General features: G+C 39.7%; 1 protein-coding gene and 1 non-coding gene across 3 annotated transcripts in view; one reads left to right on the top strand and one right to left on the bottom strand.

Moving 5' to 3' along the window:
- RGS7 (regulator of G protein signaling 7) overlaps positions 1-15960 on the bottom strand; it is a 572390-nt gene that overhangs the window by 52746 nt on the left and 503684 nt on the right. The window lies entirely within an intron of this gene.
- LOC126067122 (U6 spliceosomal RNA) lies at positions 12750-12856 on the top strand. Its single transcript, XR_007515351.1, has one exon. It is a non-coding gene; the product is annotated as a U6 spliceosomal RNA (small nuclear RNA).

Below are 15960 nucleotides of genomic sequence, written 5' to 3'. Positions count from 1 at the left end.
TTATAACTAGAAAGTGAAAAATAAGTTCATGAATATCATCATATATTGGAATTATCCTTGAATGGCAGCAACAACTATATGGGAGGTTTCTAAGTCCTACGTCCCCACCATAGAAAATTATGTGCCTCTCTTTAAACAAACAAGACTACCTGTAACACATACAACAACTTAGTAAGATCTCTACTAAAGAAGGAGCCCCTGGGCGGTGAAAATGGTTAATATGCTCGGCTGCTAACCTAAAGCTTGGAGGTCCAAGAATCTACCATTCAGATATTTCTTGAAAACCAAAGTTGATTCATGAGAGGTGCTGGTTGTATCATATGGCTCCACTGTATTATCTGGCACACCTGCGTGGGAAAAAATGCACACAGGCACAGCTTTTATTTGTCCTCTAATATTTGTCGGTCAAACTGGAGACAGCTTAAAACCAAAATCTAAATGTGGGGGCAGAGAAGCTTGCTTTGTCCTCATCTTGCCTTCTCTAAAAATGAGCCTTTGAAAGTTCCCAGTGTCCTCTTGCTTTTTAATTATCTAACCCCCACCAACTCTGGAAGGAATCTTCTATCAGCCATTTATATTTATCAACTGATGGACTGATTCTATTGCAAGGGGAAAGAAGTTTGAACTCAATGTTCCAGCACTGGAAATGTCTTTTTTTAAGCCTAACGTCAAAATGAGATCATTTGTTTCTTGTCACATAAATGTATGATAACAATGACAGGTGAGGACAAATCAGCCAGGGGTTTAGGTTATAGGTACCAGTGTTCTCGAATGTACACGCACGTGTGCGCACACACACACACACAACCCAGCAAACAGAAAATAAAGCATTTGTATTTTTAACAGATGGGGAATGTTCAGAAAGAACAATCTATAATCTTGCTCAGTTCACTCGGTTATTCATTCAAAAAACATTTACTGAGCACCTATTAAAAAAAAAAAAAAAAAACAAATCCGTTGTCCTCCAGTCCATTCTGAGTCATAGTGACCCTATTAAGTACCAGTTTTTTTTTTTTTTTTTTAAATTCAGACTCTGGTGACAGATACTGAACAACTCAAGCACAGCCCCTCCATTTGAAGAGTTTACCTTCCAGTGCAAAAAGGCAGGGTAAATAAACATCCCAGGTGGCGGTAAGTGTTAGGATAAAAATACAAACAAAGTGATGTGATCAGGAGGGCTGGGGGGCTACTTTAGGTCGTGTAGTCTACCAAGACCTCACTGAGACCCAGATGCCAGGTAGCCAACTGCACAATAAAGAGGTATCATATAGTACAGAGGAACAAACCTGGTTCATGCGAGAAGCAAAAAGAAGGGCAGTGAGGTTGGAGTGGAGTGAGCAAGGGAGGAGAGGTACCAAGTGTGGTTAGAAAGGTAGAGAGAGGCCCAAGTACACAGCACCTTATAGAACATGCAGATGGGTGCCTTCCATCCTTAGTGTGATGACAAGCAGATAGAGGTTTGAAGAGTACAGTGACACGATATAGTTACAGTTTTAAAAGGTCACTCTGGCGGACTACGTAGAGAATTACTTAAGGAGACCTGGTGGTGTAGTCGTTAAGCACTTGGCTGCTAACCAAAAGGCTGGTGGTTTAAACCCACCAGTCACTCTGTGGGAGAAAGATGTGGCAGTCTGTTTCCATAAAGATTACACCCTTGCAAACCCTGTGGGACAGTTCCATTCCATTCCATAGGGTTGCTATGAGTCAGAGCAGAGTCGATGGCAAAAGTTTTTTTTTTTTTTTTTTTTTGGTTTAGGGTGGGGAAATAAGTCCCTGGGTGGTGCAAACAGTTAACATGTTTGGCTGCTGGCTGAAAGGTTAGAGGTTCAAGGCTGCCCAAAGGCATCTTGGATTAAGGCCTGGTGATCTACCTCTGAAAAATCAGCCATTGAAGACTCTACAAATGATAGGATCCTGTATGTAGAAAATCCCAAGGAATCCACAAGAAAGCTTCTAGAGCTAATAGAAGATTTAGCTAAGTTGCAGGGTACAAGGTCAACAAACAAAAATCAGTCAGGTTTCTCCATACCAGCAATGAGAATTCTGAAAGGGAAATTTAGGGAAACAATTCCATTTAAAATAGCATCTAAGAGAATAAAATACCTAGGAACAAATTTAACCAGAGGTATGAAAGACTTATACAATGAAAATCATAAATTTCTGCTGAAGGAAATTATAGAAGACTTAACTAAATGGAAAGACGTTCTGTGTTCATGGATTGAAAGACTTAATATTGTTAAGATGTCAATACTATCCAAAGCAATCTGTAGATTCCATGCAATCCCAATCAAAATTCCAACAGCCTTCTTCACAGAAATGGAAAAACCAATCCTCAACTTTATATGGAATGGTACAAGGCCCTGAATAGCTGAAGCAATATTGAAGGAGAAGAACAAAGTAGAAGGACCCATACTTCCTGATTTTAAAACATATTACACAGCTGCAGTAATCAAAACAGCCTAGTACTGATAAAACAACAGACACAGAGACCAATGGAATAGAATTGAGAGTCCAGAAATAAACCCACATGTCTTAGTTATATACTGTTGCTGTAACAGAAATACCACAAATGAGTGGCTTTAAGAAACGGAAATTTATTTTCTCACAGTTTGAGAGACTAGAAGGCTGAATTCAGGGTGCTGGCTCTAGGGAAGGCTTTCTCTATCTGTCAGCTCTAGCTTTTAACAATGGATTATCTGATATAATAACAAAAGCACAAACAGCAGAAGACAAAATAAGTAAATGGGATCACATAAAAATTAAAACCTTTTGCTCATCAAAAGACTTTACCAAAAAAATGAAAAGACAAGCTACTGAGTGGGAGAATAGCTTCAAAAACCATACATCCAATAAGAATCTAATATTCAAAAAATATATAAAACTTTCACAACTAAACTACAAAAAGACAACATAATCAAAAATGGGCAAAAGACCTGAATTGACATTTAACCAAAGAGGACACTCAAATGGCTACCAAACACATGAAAAGATGCTCAATGTCAGTAGCCATCAGAGAGATGCAAATCAAAGTCACAAGGAGATATCATTTCATTCCCACCAAGATGAAAGCTGAGAAGCTGGAGTACACGGAGAAAAACGCAGCATCAGGATTGGAGAAAGACTCATTAACAACCTGAGATATGCAGATGACACAACTTTGCTTGCAGAAAGTGAAGAAGACTTGAAGCACTTACTGATGAAGATCAAAGATGTCATAGAGCCTTCAGTATGGATTACACCTTAACATAAAGAAAATAAAAACCCTTATAACTGGATCAATAAGCAACATTATGATAAATAGAAAAATGTTGAAGTTGCAAAGAATTTAATTTTATTTGAATCCATAGTCAAGGCCTATAGAAACAGCAGTCAAAAAATCAAACGATGTATGGCATTGAGCAAATCTGAAAAAGACCTCTATAAAGTATTAAAAAGCAAAGATGTCGCCTTGAGAACTGAAGTGTGCCTTACCCAAGCCATGGTGTTTTCAACTGCCTCATATGCGTTGGAAAGCTGGACAATGAATAAGGAAGACTGAAGAAGAGTTGATGTCTTTGAATTATGGTCCTGGTGAAGAATATTGGATATAGCATGGACTGCCAGAAGAATGAACAAATCTGTCTTGGAGGAAGTACAGCCAGAATGCTCCTTAGAAATGAAGATGGCAAGACTTTGTCTCACTTACTTTGGACGTGTTATCAGGAGGGACCAGTCCGTGGAGAAGGACATCATGCTTGATAAAGTAGAGGGTCAGCAAAAAGGAGGAAGACTCTCAATGAGACGTATTGATACAGTGGTTGCAACAATGGGCTCGAACAGAGCAAGAATTGTGAGGATGGCGCAGGACTGGGCAGCATTTCTTCCTATTCTACTATGAATCACTATGAGTTGGAGCTGACTTAATAGCACCTAACAACAAATAACAACAACAGGGTGGCAATGATTTAAAAAAAAAAAAAAAAAAAACTGAAAATAACAAATATTGGCGAGGATGTGGAGAAATTGGAACCTTGTCTATTGCTGGTGGGAATGCAAAATGACACAGCTGTTGTGGAAAACAGTGTGGTTTTTCCTCAAAAAACTAAAGATAGAACTACCATATGACCCAGTAATTCCACTGTGAAGAATACACCCAAGGGACCTGAAAGCAGAGATGTGAACAGACACCAATGTTTTTTGCAGCATTATTTACAATAGCCAAAAGGTGGAAACAATCTAAATGCCCATCAATGGATGAATGGATAAACAAAATGTGGTAAATACATACAATGGAATACTACTCATCCAGAAAGAGAAATAAAGGCTTAATACAGGCTACAACATGGATGGAGCTTAAAGTCATTAGGCTGAGTGAAATAAGTCAGTAACAAAAGAACAAACACTGTAATACCCCACTTATATAAAAAGACAAGAACAGGCAAATGTATAGAGAGCAAAGATTATTAATGGAGGGAGGGGAAAAGCTGGAGTTACTGTTTATGGAGCAGCGTGTTTCAGTTTACAGTGATGGAAAAATTACATTGATTAAGTGTAAGGTTGCACAGACAATGCAATATCTGTCAATAAGTTGCACATCTGGAAAAAGCTGAATTGGCAAAAGTTGTGTGACAGATATATTTACAACAACGATAAAAAGAGCAGCTGCTGAGGCCACTTATGTACAACCAAACACCTCATGGGATTTGGTTTCTTGGTTTGGAGGTTTAGGGTCATGGTTTCATGGAACATCTCAGTTAACTGGCCTAATACTGTGTTTAGTGCTTCTCTTCTGCCTCCCAGTTCTTCGCATAGTGCCTGCGGTCTTAAAAGCTTGTAGGTGACCATCCAAGGTGCAACAATTGATCTCTATTCTCCTGGAGCAGCAAAAGAAGAAGGAAAGTAAGGAAAAGAAGGGCGAAATGAAATGTGTAGCTAACTGCCTCCATGAACAACTGCCCCCTTTGGCCATGAGACCACAAGAACTGGATGGTGCCTGGCTACCATTACCCAATGTTTTCATCAAAGATTCTGTAGAAGAATCCTGATCAAAGGGAGAAAATGTAGAACTGAATTTCAAATTCTCATGGAATTCAGGCTTTTTGGAGTCATGGAGTCTGGATGAACCCCTGAAACTACTGCCCTGACATAGCCCTTAAACCTTTAAACATAATATCCCCTGAATTCTTCTTAAAACCAAACAACTGTTTAACTTAACTAGTAAAGAATATCTGTCTTGAGCATTGAGCTCTTTCAAGAGCTATCTATCTAGGATCAAATATTGACAACAGCAAATTCGAAAGATTAGATAGGAAACTTAGGGGACAGTGAGTTTATGTTAATGGGGTGGAACAATTCAGGAAAAGGAGGACGAGAATGGATGCACTTGAGGAATGCAATCAGTGTCACTTAATTGTATGTGCAGAAATTATTGAATTGGTGTATGTTCTGTGTATATTCTCAGTAGCAACAACAAAATGAACTGTATATAAAAAGAAAACCCTATGGAGAACAGTTCTGCTCTCACACACATGGGGCACTGTGAGTAAGGATCGACTCAAAGGCAACTTGACTGGTCTGGACAGGAGGGTGGGGAGAGCAAGAAGTAATGATGAAGACAATCTAGAAAGCTGCTGTGATTGTCCAAGTGGGAGACAATGGCAACTTGGACCAGGGTGGTAGCCATGAAGATGGAGAGAAACAGATAGATTCAGATTGTTTAGAGAGAAAATTCACAAGACTTGCTGATGAATTAAGGAAAAGGGAGGAATCAATGATGACTCCAGGTCATCTTGACAAATTTATCTTGACAAATTGGTGGCATTTACTGAAATGGGGAAGGTTGGAGGTACCAGAAACCAAGAGTTGTGGTTTAGATATATTTTCCCCTTTTTAAGAAGCTGAACTGTAATTAGTACTGTGTCTGGAAGGCTTTTCCCATAAGAGGCTGGGTGCAGAACAAGAGTGGAAAATTATTCACTTATTTAAGGACTTGGGGCAGGTGAAACCCTAGAATGCTCCCAGGGGTCCACATGCATTTAACTTTTCTTCCTACCCCTCAAAGCACAGAATTAATTCCGCCTCCCAAATTTTATCTCATCCTCTACCTCAGAACTCCAGGTAAATGTTTGATGTCATCTATTTCTGACTCACTTAAAGTAGCTTTTATAATATTATTTGCTGGTAAGTTTTCCACAGAAGAAAGGCCTGAAGACTCACTTCTGTAAAGATTACAGCCAAGAAAACCCTGTGGAGCACAGTTCTACTCTGTGACAATGGCAATGGGTTTGGTGTTTTTGGATAAGCTATCCTGAAAGGTTGTAAACATATCATTTCATTTGTCAGAATTTTTATATTTCCTGCCTCACATATCCAAAAATTCAATCCTGTCCAAAACTCAGCCAAAAAATAAACTCTGAAAGTCTTAGCCAAAGGAATTGTTAAAACACCCACAGTCTTACTTCAGTACTTTGGTTGGTTGGTTTGTTTGCTAAATTATGAAACATTGCGTTAAAGTTGTGTTTGCCTGGTTTCCTGGCCCGTGTCAGAACTCCAGCACCAAATTAGAGGATGATGGGATATTGCTGGAGGCAAGGACACTGAGAGCAGCAAAATGTGACAACTGACAAGCAGGAGGCAGAGGCACTCTAAAAATGGCATAAAAGCTCAAAGAGCATTAACAATTGGGCCCATCTAGCCTCACGGCCATTGCTATCTTCCTGATGGTAAAATAAATGTTGTTTCCAATAATGACCCTGAATCATGAAGAAAAGAATACATTGCTTTGGGTATGATTACATAAGAATGCAGGGATGTATAGGAATTGTTCTAGAAGGTTTTTTTTTCTCTAATGGTGAAAATAAAATTTTAGCTGTCAGACAGAAATACGTAATTTCGAAAAGAACCTTTCGTGAAACTATCTTTTCTAACATCAGTAAATTAACGAAAAAAAAAAAAGTACTTCTCTTTTTCTACTTTTGGAAATCAAATTTAATGAACAGAGAGTGTCTTGGAAATGCATCTTCTTTTTTTGCAGACCAGATGCCTTGGAGGTGACTCCTACTCATAGTGACCTTGTGTGTGTCACAGTAGAACTGTGCTCCACAGGGTTTCAAAGGGCTCGGCTGTGGCGTCATTGATGCAATTGTTCTCCATTGGGTTGGATTATAGATTTAAAGACTAAAACCTTCTATGGTGAAAAAAAAAATTTGGATTTGATGTGTAAAATAATAAAAATTAGAGATAATTATAATAGCTCCCATATTTTGAAATATTTTGCCATTTTCCAACCAACTTGTTGTTGTTAGCTGTCTTCAAGCTGGTGCTCAACTCACGATGACCCCATACACATTGGTGGTCCTGTGCTATCCCCATGACAGGTTTAGGATTGGACCAGGACCATTGTGTCCACAGGGTTTTCATTGGCAGATACGTAGCCAGGCCTTTTCTCCTAGATCAACTTAGTTTGGAAGCTCTGCTAAAAGTTGTTCAGCATCATGGCGTCACACAAACCTCCACTGACAGATGGGTTATGGCTGCCCTTGAGGAGCACTGGCCTGGAATTGAACTGGGTCTCCTGCATGGAAGGCGAGAATTACTGAATCACCACTGCCCTCTTTCCAACCATAGCCATAGACATGACTTTATTTGATTTTCATAAACATTCTATAAACTATACAGGTCAGCCACTATTAACCTCAATTTTCACAAAAGCATAATACCAAAGACTCAGACAGACATTGGATCGAAATAAAGATTATCTGGCCAAACCTAACATCCAGTTCATGATTTTTTCTGAGAACTTCTATGACAAGCATCATTCAACCTTAGCCTGAATCCCTCCTACAATGGCAGTATGGTTCCCTCTAGAACAGTTAATAGCTCCATTTGTAGCACAGTTAAGAGAGTAGAAAATCTTTAAATATACCACTTAAATAAAGGACTATGCCACTTTTTAAAAATGTCAGTCATCACACATAAAGAACAAAATCACGTGACTATAAAATAGTTAAGATCATGGGCTATATCCCTGGAAGAGTTAAACAACTCTAAGTTTTTGTGTTCCTCCTTCACAATGTGGGTAATAGGAATAGTACTGACCTACTTTGAAATAACGTGTGTAAAGTGTTTAGAATAGTTTCTGGAACCCAGAATACCCTAAGCATATGTTGGCTGCTATAACAGTGATAGTAATAATAGCAATTATTATTATCAGTATAGCTCAAAGACAAAATTATAACATTGTGGCAGGGGACTGCATCATTATTTCATGCTTTCAAATTATGTTGGTCAGAATTCAGGATGTTACTCATTAAAAAAGAACAAGTCGAACTATATTGGAGGAAAGAAACGCAAAAATCAAACAAACAAACTTTAGCAATTTAAGGCCACCTATCATACTTCTGGTAACCCTGGTGGTGTAGTGGTTAAGTGCTACGGCTGCTAACCTAAAGGAAGCCAGCTGAAATCCACCAGGTGCTCCTTGGAAACTCTATGGGGCAGTTCTACTCTGTCCTATAGGGAGGGTCATTATGAGTCGGAATCAGCTAGATGGCAAAGGGTTTGTTTTTTTATCACACTTAATAAATAAATGAATGATCACCTTATTGGGACTAAATATATGGTGGGGTGGAGGTGAAGATGCAAAACTTAGTTCAGTTCAAAGTTTTTCAGATCAAATCAGGCACCAATTAATGGACTTGAGGTTTGTTTCCTTAATATCATTTTTAATTTTTTGCTTCTCAGAGGCTCAACTTCTACATTTGAAAAAAAAAAAAAAATAGGTAATAACAAATGTTCTCATGTTGGGGCTTCTGATAATAAAATATCATTTGTTTTTTGAAAAATCCACTTTCTAATCGTGAGGAAGTATATAAAATTGTTGAGAGGGGAGATGGCAGAGCTGAGCAGAAGTTGTCTAGCACTTTCTTGGTTTGTGAGGGGATTTATTTTTTTCTCATTAATTATAGGTTTTTTTTTTTAACTTTAATGCTATTTTTTTTTCTCAAGAAAGAGAATCCAACTGAAGCAGACACCCTATATCAGATTGAAAGAACACAACTTTCCTTTCTTTAATATAATTTTTATGTTTTTTTTAGTCAAAGCAAATGAACAGGAAAAAAAAACACAGTCCAAATACTAACTGCTCCCCCGTGAAGTCCGTGTTCATGCTGGCTTTGTCAGCGTATTGACAGATTGAACCCATTCTTGGTTCCTCTGAGTAGCTGGCCCAGCCACTCTCACAGACAACGTACGCTTGCTGTCTCTAGCTTTGCACTTACTGGTTTCTTTGCTCCTAGCTGGTCCTTTCCCAAATCAGCACTGACCATACCCCGAAATAGAGTAGTACTAGCAGTTTAGGCAAAAGGCATATTAGGCTTATATCCTGAAGAACATTCAAAAACTGGGGAGACATGCTCCCCCAGTCATAAATACCTCGTAGTCAGGATCCATAACATTTGTTGGAAAGTGCGTGTGTGTGTGTGTGTGTGTGTGTGTGCGTGTGGGCATAAGTGAAACTCTTTACTTTGATACACTTCAAACTCAGAGAAAGAACTGCAAGAATGGAGATTTAACCCAGGTTCTTCAATTGTTAACATTTTGCCCCATTTTCTCTCTTTCTCTGTATGTTTTAAAAACTGATCTGATTGACCTTTTCTACCTGCGAACAGAACTTTACTTCAGCTACAGCAGGAATGGTGCAAGACACTAGCTTCTCAGCAGCACATCAAGGCTAGTGGTGGCCCTTCCCTCCAGTCACTTGTCCAGACCCCTGGGACTATGCAAGCTACCATCAGTGCTGGAGATCAATACCCTCCTCCTAACCACCTCCTTGAAAGTTGGATGTTGGTACTCAGAGTCTTGTTCCCAGTATCACTCCAGCCACTACCCACATCCTCATCGTTTCGGGAAAAATGGGACAGAAATCTGGGCTCATCATTTTGAAAAGCCGCCAACCCATAGGCTATAGAAGCACCGGCTTAATAATAGGGAAAGCTCTCATAAATAGCATCTGATATTACATAATAATAGGACACCTTATCTCCAAATCTATTCAGGGAAAGGAAGAACAGACAGAATAAAAGATGTAGCCAGGGAGCGAAAAAGAACAGTTTCATTCATAGAGGTTCATGACAGTTCCATTGTCAAAATATTTTTCAACCCAAAGGAACAGATCTGAATAACAGACAGAAAGCCTGTTCTTTCTTTGTGACACAAAAGAAAGATTTAAATTTGGATTAGCATGTTTTGGATTTTCTAAAACAGTTAAAAGAATCAGTAATGAAAAGAACATGGGCTATTGTTCGAGAAGGCAGACAGGAGCACGAGCTGATTTGATCATTAAGGACAGAAAACTGAATCATTCCTACTGACGTCTACATAATTTATTTCTCATAGATACCATGAAACCAACCAAAAGTTAAAACTAGCGCTGGAAGAGCTCTGAAACCTTTCAAGGGAAATGTTAAGAAGATATTAAAGTTCTACTGCTGCTTAAATTCCAAATTAGCACATGAAATCAGGCAGGTAAATTGTACATGGGGTATAGAATTAAAAGTCAAGCCCCTTACAATCTATAGCACACTACAGCTGCAGGTTCAAGCCCAGAATCAGACAGGGAGGTTTCTAGGTTTTATTTATCCTATTGCACTTTTTTTTTTTTATTGTGCTTTAAGTGAAAGTTTACAAATCAAGTCAGTCTCTCATACAAAAACTTGCATACGTCTTGCTATGCACTCCTAGCTATTTTCCCTGTAACGAGACAGCACACTCCTCTTCTCTGCCCTTTATTCCCTGTGTCCATTCAACCAGCTCCTGTCTCCCTCTGCCTCCTCATCTCACCTCCAGACAGGAGCTGCCCACATAGTCTCATGGGTTTGTGTACTTGAGCCAAGAAGCTTACTCCTCACCAGTATCATTTTCTGTCTTATAGTCCAGTCCAAACCCTGTCTGAAGAGTTGGCTTTGGGAATAGTTCCAGTCTTGGGCTAATAGAAGGCCCAGGGACCATGACCTCCGGGGTCCCTCTAGTCTCAGTCAGGCCATTAAGTCTGGCCTTTTTACAAGAATTTGAGGTCTGCATCCCACTGTTCTCCTGCCCCATCAGGGGTTCACTGTTGTGTTCCCTGACAGGGCAGTCATCGGTTGTAGCCAGGCACCATCTAGTACTTCCGGTCTCAGGCTGTTGTAGTCTCTAGTTTATGTGGCCCTTTCTCTTTCTTGGGCTCATATTTACCTTGTGTCTTCGGTGTTCTTCATTCTCCTTTACTCCAGGTGGGTTGAGACCAACTGATGCATCTTAGATGGCCACTTGCTAGTGTTTAAGACCCCAGGCGCCACTCACCAAAGTGGGATGCAGAATGTTTTCTTTATAGATTTTACTATGCCAATTGACCTAGATGTCCCCTGAAACCATGGTCCCCAGACCCCCATCCCTGCTACTCTGGCCTTCAAAGTATCCTATTGCACTTATTAATAACAGATCCCACTGTGCGACTCTTCAGCAGCAGCCTAGTATAGCTAAAGTTACCAGCCACCTCTGAGAGATGCTGTGACAATGGACATCCGCTGTCCTTTGACGAGCTCAAGTAAACATGCACAGCAGAGAAGCCCATCTAACAAATGAAAAGCTCAATGAATCATTTCACTCATATAAAAATAAAATTGAATTGCTATGCACGAAGCTGACCCTGATGTAATATAACCTCCTGACGTATATTATGAATCAAGAAGGAAAAATTAGATACTATTTAATATACTGTAGATTGTATGGAAACCCTGGTGGGATAGTGGTTAAGTGCTATGACTGCTAACCAAAGAGTTGGCAGTTTGAATCCGCCAGGTGCTCCTTGGAAACTCTATGGGGCAGTTCTACGCTGTCCTATAGGGTCACTGTGAGTTGGAATCGACTTGAGGGCAGTGGGTTTTTTTTTTTTTTTTGGTTTCGTAGATTGTACGGGGTTTTGGAGCAAATGCCAGGCTTTCTGTCCTGAGTAAAGATTTGCATCTTAGCTATATGGTAGTTAACAAAACTTAACTCAGAGCCTTGCTTTCTCTATTCTGTAAATTAAGGGCAACAACTAACCACTAAAAAAAAAACAAACCACTAGGGATCCTCTAAAGTATAAGTGACATAATGCATGTACGAAGCCTAACTAGAAAATGCAACATAGATCGTAATCAACGCTACTGTCATCACTGAGAGTAATCCACCCATATTGTTCTCTTACATTCTGTAGAAAGGAAACCCAAGTAGCATGGACTTTACATGTGTTTTATTTGAATACTATACAGCCGAATGGCAGGACAGCTTCAACAGCTGGGTAACTGGAGCACACTGACTATGCCAGGAATCCAGAAGCTTCGCGGTAGCTGACAAAGCCCCCTTGGTTTGGACCTGGTAGCTGATCGCTTGGCTGGTTCCAGAATCAGAGTCCTGTGACATAAACACCTGAGCCTTTTTAAACTAACGCCAATTCTTTAGTGTCATCTGGAAGAGGGAGAACAGTTTTATTGACTCACTCAAGAATTCAAAATCTACCCCGAGTGTCCACCATGAGTCTGGCCCTGGACAGAGGGCTGAATATAGAATCAGGGACCAGGAGTGCCTGGTCTGTACCTGCTGGCAGGGGACAGTCACTGGCTCATGTCTACTGTCTCATTCACAACAATAAAATCACTTCCATCAGATGCTTTCACATTTATCATTCACACATTTGCTCTTCTCCAGGTTGTGGGAGTGATCATTAGCTCTGCGTAAAAATGTGGAAGTTAGTGCTTGCTTTGGCAGCACATATACTAAAATTGGAACGATACAGAGAAGATGAGCATGGCCCCTGTGCAAGGATGACATGCAAATTCGTGAAGCATTGCAAATTTTTTAAAAGAAGAGTGGAGGGAAGGAGCGGGCTGTCTCACTGGGGGAGAGCAATTAGGAGTATATAGCAAGGGGTATATAAATTTTTGTATGAGAGACTGACTTGATTTGTAAACTTTCACTTAAAGCACAGTAAAAATTTAAAAAAAATGTGGAAGTTAAAGTTGAGAAAATTGAAACAACTTACCCAAAGGTTGAGATGGGTAAGTGAAAGGCATTTTTTACTTTAGAAGTTACTCCTCCATGTCATTCTTCTGGAGATTTAGCCAAGAAATCACCTGGCACAGCTCAAGAAGTGTGCAGGGTCATATGCCTCTCCCCCTCCCCCTGCCTGCTGCCACAATTGCTCTATGTCTACCTCCCACTTTAAGGCTCCAGTAAGGTTGTTCAGTCAACATTCACATGGGTTGCCCATCTTTATGGCAGGGATTGCATTCATACCAGCGCCCAGCCAAGTTTCCTCCTTTCCACCAAGTTTCCAATTTCTTTCCATTTGCCTCAAGTTGACAGTGGTGGCCAGCTCCTAAGATGGTGCCTTAATGATCTCCTCCTGTTATCTACAACCTAGTGTAGTCCTCTCCCACACTGAACCAAGATCAGTCTATGGGGCCGATAGAATATGGTAGAGTAATGGTATGTCATTTCCAAGATTTGGTTATCAAAGTCAAAGTTTTGACTGGGGCTCTCTTTCTATTTTGGCTCATTCATTCCAGGGGGTGCAGGGAAGCTGTAACTTAAGCAGCCTTATAAGAGGCCCAAGAGACCAGGAACTAAAACTTCCTGACAACCGCCACATAGGAGCGGTCCTCTAGCTCCCTTAGGTGACTACAGCCCCAGAGGACAGCTTGGCTGACACCTCCTGAGAGATCTCAGGCTAGAACCACCCAGCCAAGCCTTTCCTGGGTTCCTGACCCTCAGAGACTGCGTAAAATAACAAATGTTTGTTGTTTTAAGCTGTTAAATTTTTGGGTACGTTGTTATGCATAGATAACTAATACAGCTACTCGAGCTTCAAACCTCAATTTTAGCTCTTTGGTTTTCCAAAGGTCTCCCCTGATTGTATTAGGTCACAGCTATCTACCATCTTTTCTATACTCCCTTACCTTCTGCCTTCTTGACTCCCTTCCCTTCTGCCTTCTTGACTCCCTTCAAAAGCACAATTGCTGAAATAACTTAGCTACTGATCATTGAACAAGGACTATGTGCCAGGTCCCATCCTAAACAATTTACAGATGTTATTTCAATTTATTCTCAGCAATCTTATGAGGTAGATATTATCTCCATTTCACAAAGGAGGAGCCTGAAACTTGGAGACGTTTAGTAAAATCACATATCTAAGAAGTAAGCTGGTATTTGAGTCAAGTCTTTTTAGCTCCAGTTACATTTCTTAAACGCTGTTGTTATTGTCAGGTGCCATCCAGTGGGCCCCTGCTTATGGCAACCTCATGCACAACAGAACAAAACACGGCCTGGTCCTGTGCCATCCCCATGACTGATTGCAGATTGGACTATTGTGACCTGTATGGTGGTCATTGGGTGATTTTCATTAGCATATGGCCAGACCTTTCTTCCTGGTCTGCCTTAGTCTGTAGGCTCCACTGAAACCTGCTCAGCATCACAGGAACATACAAGCCTCCAATGACAGAAGGATGGTGCCTGCACGTGAGGTACATTGGCCAGGAATTGAGCCTGGATCTCCCACATGGAAGGCAAGAATTCTACCACTGAACCACTACACTACATTCAACTGTCATGTCTGCAATAGTTCCCCCCAAACCCTTGCTATTTGAGACAGGGAAAATATACATGGGGAGTGGTCTCCATGTGCAGGGCTCCTGCCTAGTGAGAGGAGTAGGAACAGAAGTGAGAAGCACAATGTTTCTCTTTGTCAACCTTTATCTAATCCATCATTTGGGCATTTTGCTCATGATAAAATGTTGCTGAACCCGTCATATTTGTCATCACAGATCTCTAGACTAGAGAAATAATGTAAGTTCTGCATGAGGCTTTTCTGAGTCATGGAAAAGTATGCCAAAAAATCAATAGCATGGCCATTCTCTACAGTGAAGTATTTATTATAGAAATCAACAAAAAATCTAGGACAGGCCAATCTCACTTCTGAGCATCTATGAAAAAAATCCTAAATAAAGACAAACAAAATCTATTATCACATTAAGAAACTAACACATCCTGACAAAGTGGGGTCTATTCTGGGATTTCCAGGATCATTTAGCATTAGGAAATCCATGAATAGAACGCATGTATTATTAATAGACCTAAAGAGAAAAAAGTATGAAAATCTTCAGAAAAATTCAGCAATCATTCCTACCTGAAGAAGAAAACCACTCTACACAGTGGTTCTCTTGCAGGGGTTTTACAAGATCAAAATTGCTTTCATGAAAATACTAAGATGTTATTTGTCTTTTGCACTGTCATTCTCTCAAGTGTGTGCAGTAGAGTTTCTCAAAGCTTACATGATATGCAATATTCTTCTATTAAGCCAGACATTAAAGGGATTTGGAAACATGTAAAACATGCCACTGTTTTCATTAATTTCCTTTAGGAAAATATGCCAATTTTTCATTTAAATTTTTTTGTTATTCTATAATTGGTTTCTTATTTGTTTTTTGAAATTGAAACTTAGGGTTTCTTCTGAGCAGTTATTTTACATGCATATAGGGAGACCATTCTGATTCCAAAGAGAATAAAAGATCAACCATTGACTAACCCTGACATGATGGATTGAACCTTGCTCTCTCCCTTTAACTGAAATTGACTGATACCGGGTCACAAGGTGGTCTCTGGCCCTCCACCCACCTTTTGAACTTTAATCTTATTGTTATTTTTAAATAAATCTACAAATAAATATTTTTCAAATTCCTGTTTTAATTTTAATATGGTAAATAGCAATATATAAAGCTGATGTAAAGAAAAATTCTGTGTAGTCCACAGTAATTTTTATGAGTAAAGAGAAAACCAAACATTTGAGAATCACTCCTCCATATGATAAAAATTAATGACCACTTTCTTAACTTTATACATAGTGTTTTTTAAAATATAAAATGGAAAAGAAAACCATATTTACAGTAACAACACTGAAAACAAAGC

The sequence above is a fragment of the Elephas maximus genome, chromosome 24, assembly GCF_024166365.1.
Source record: "Elephas maximus indicus isolate mEleMax1 chromosome 24, mEleMax1 primary haplotype, whole genome shotgun sequence".
In the NCBI taxonomy this organism is placed as follows: Eukaryota; Metazoa; Chordata; class Mammalia; order Proboscidea; family Elephantidae; genus Elephas; species Elephas maximus.
Note: the sequence above shows the minus strand (reverse complement) of the source record. Positions and strands in the feature narration are given on the sequence as shown.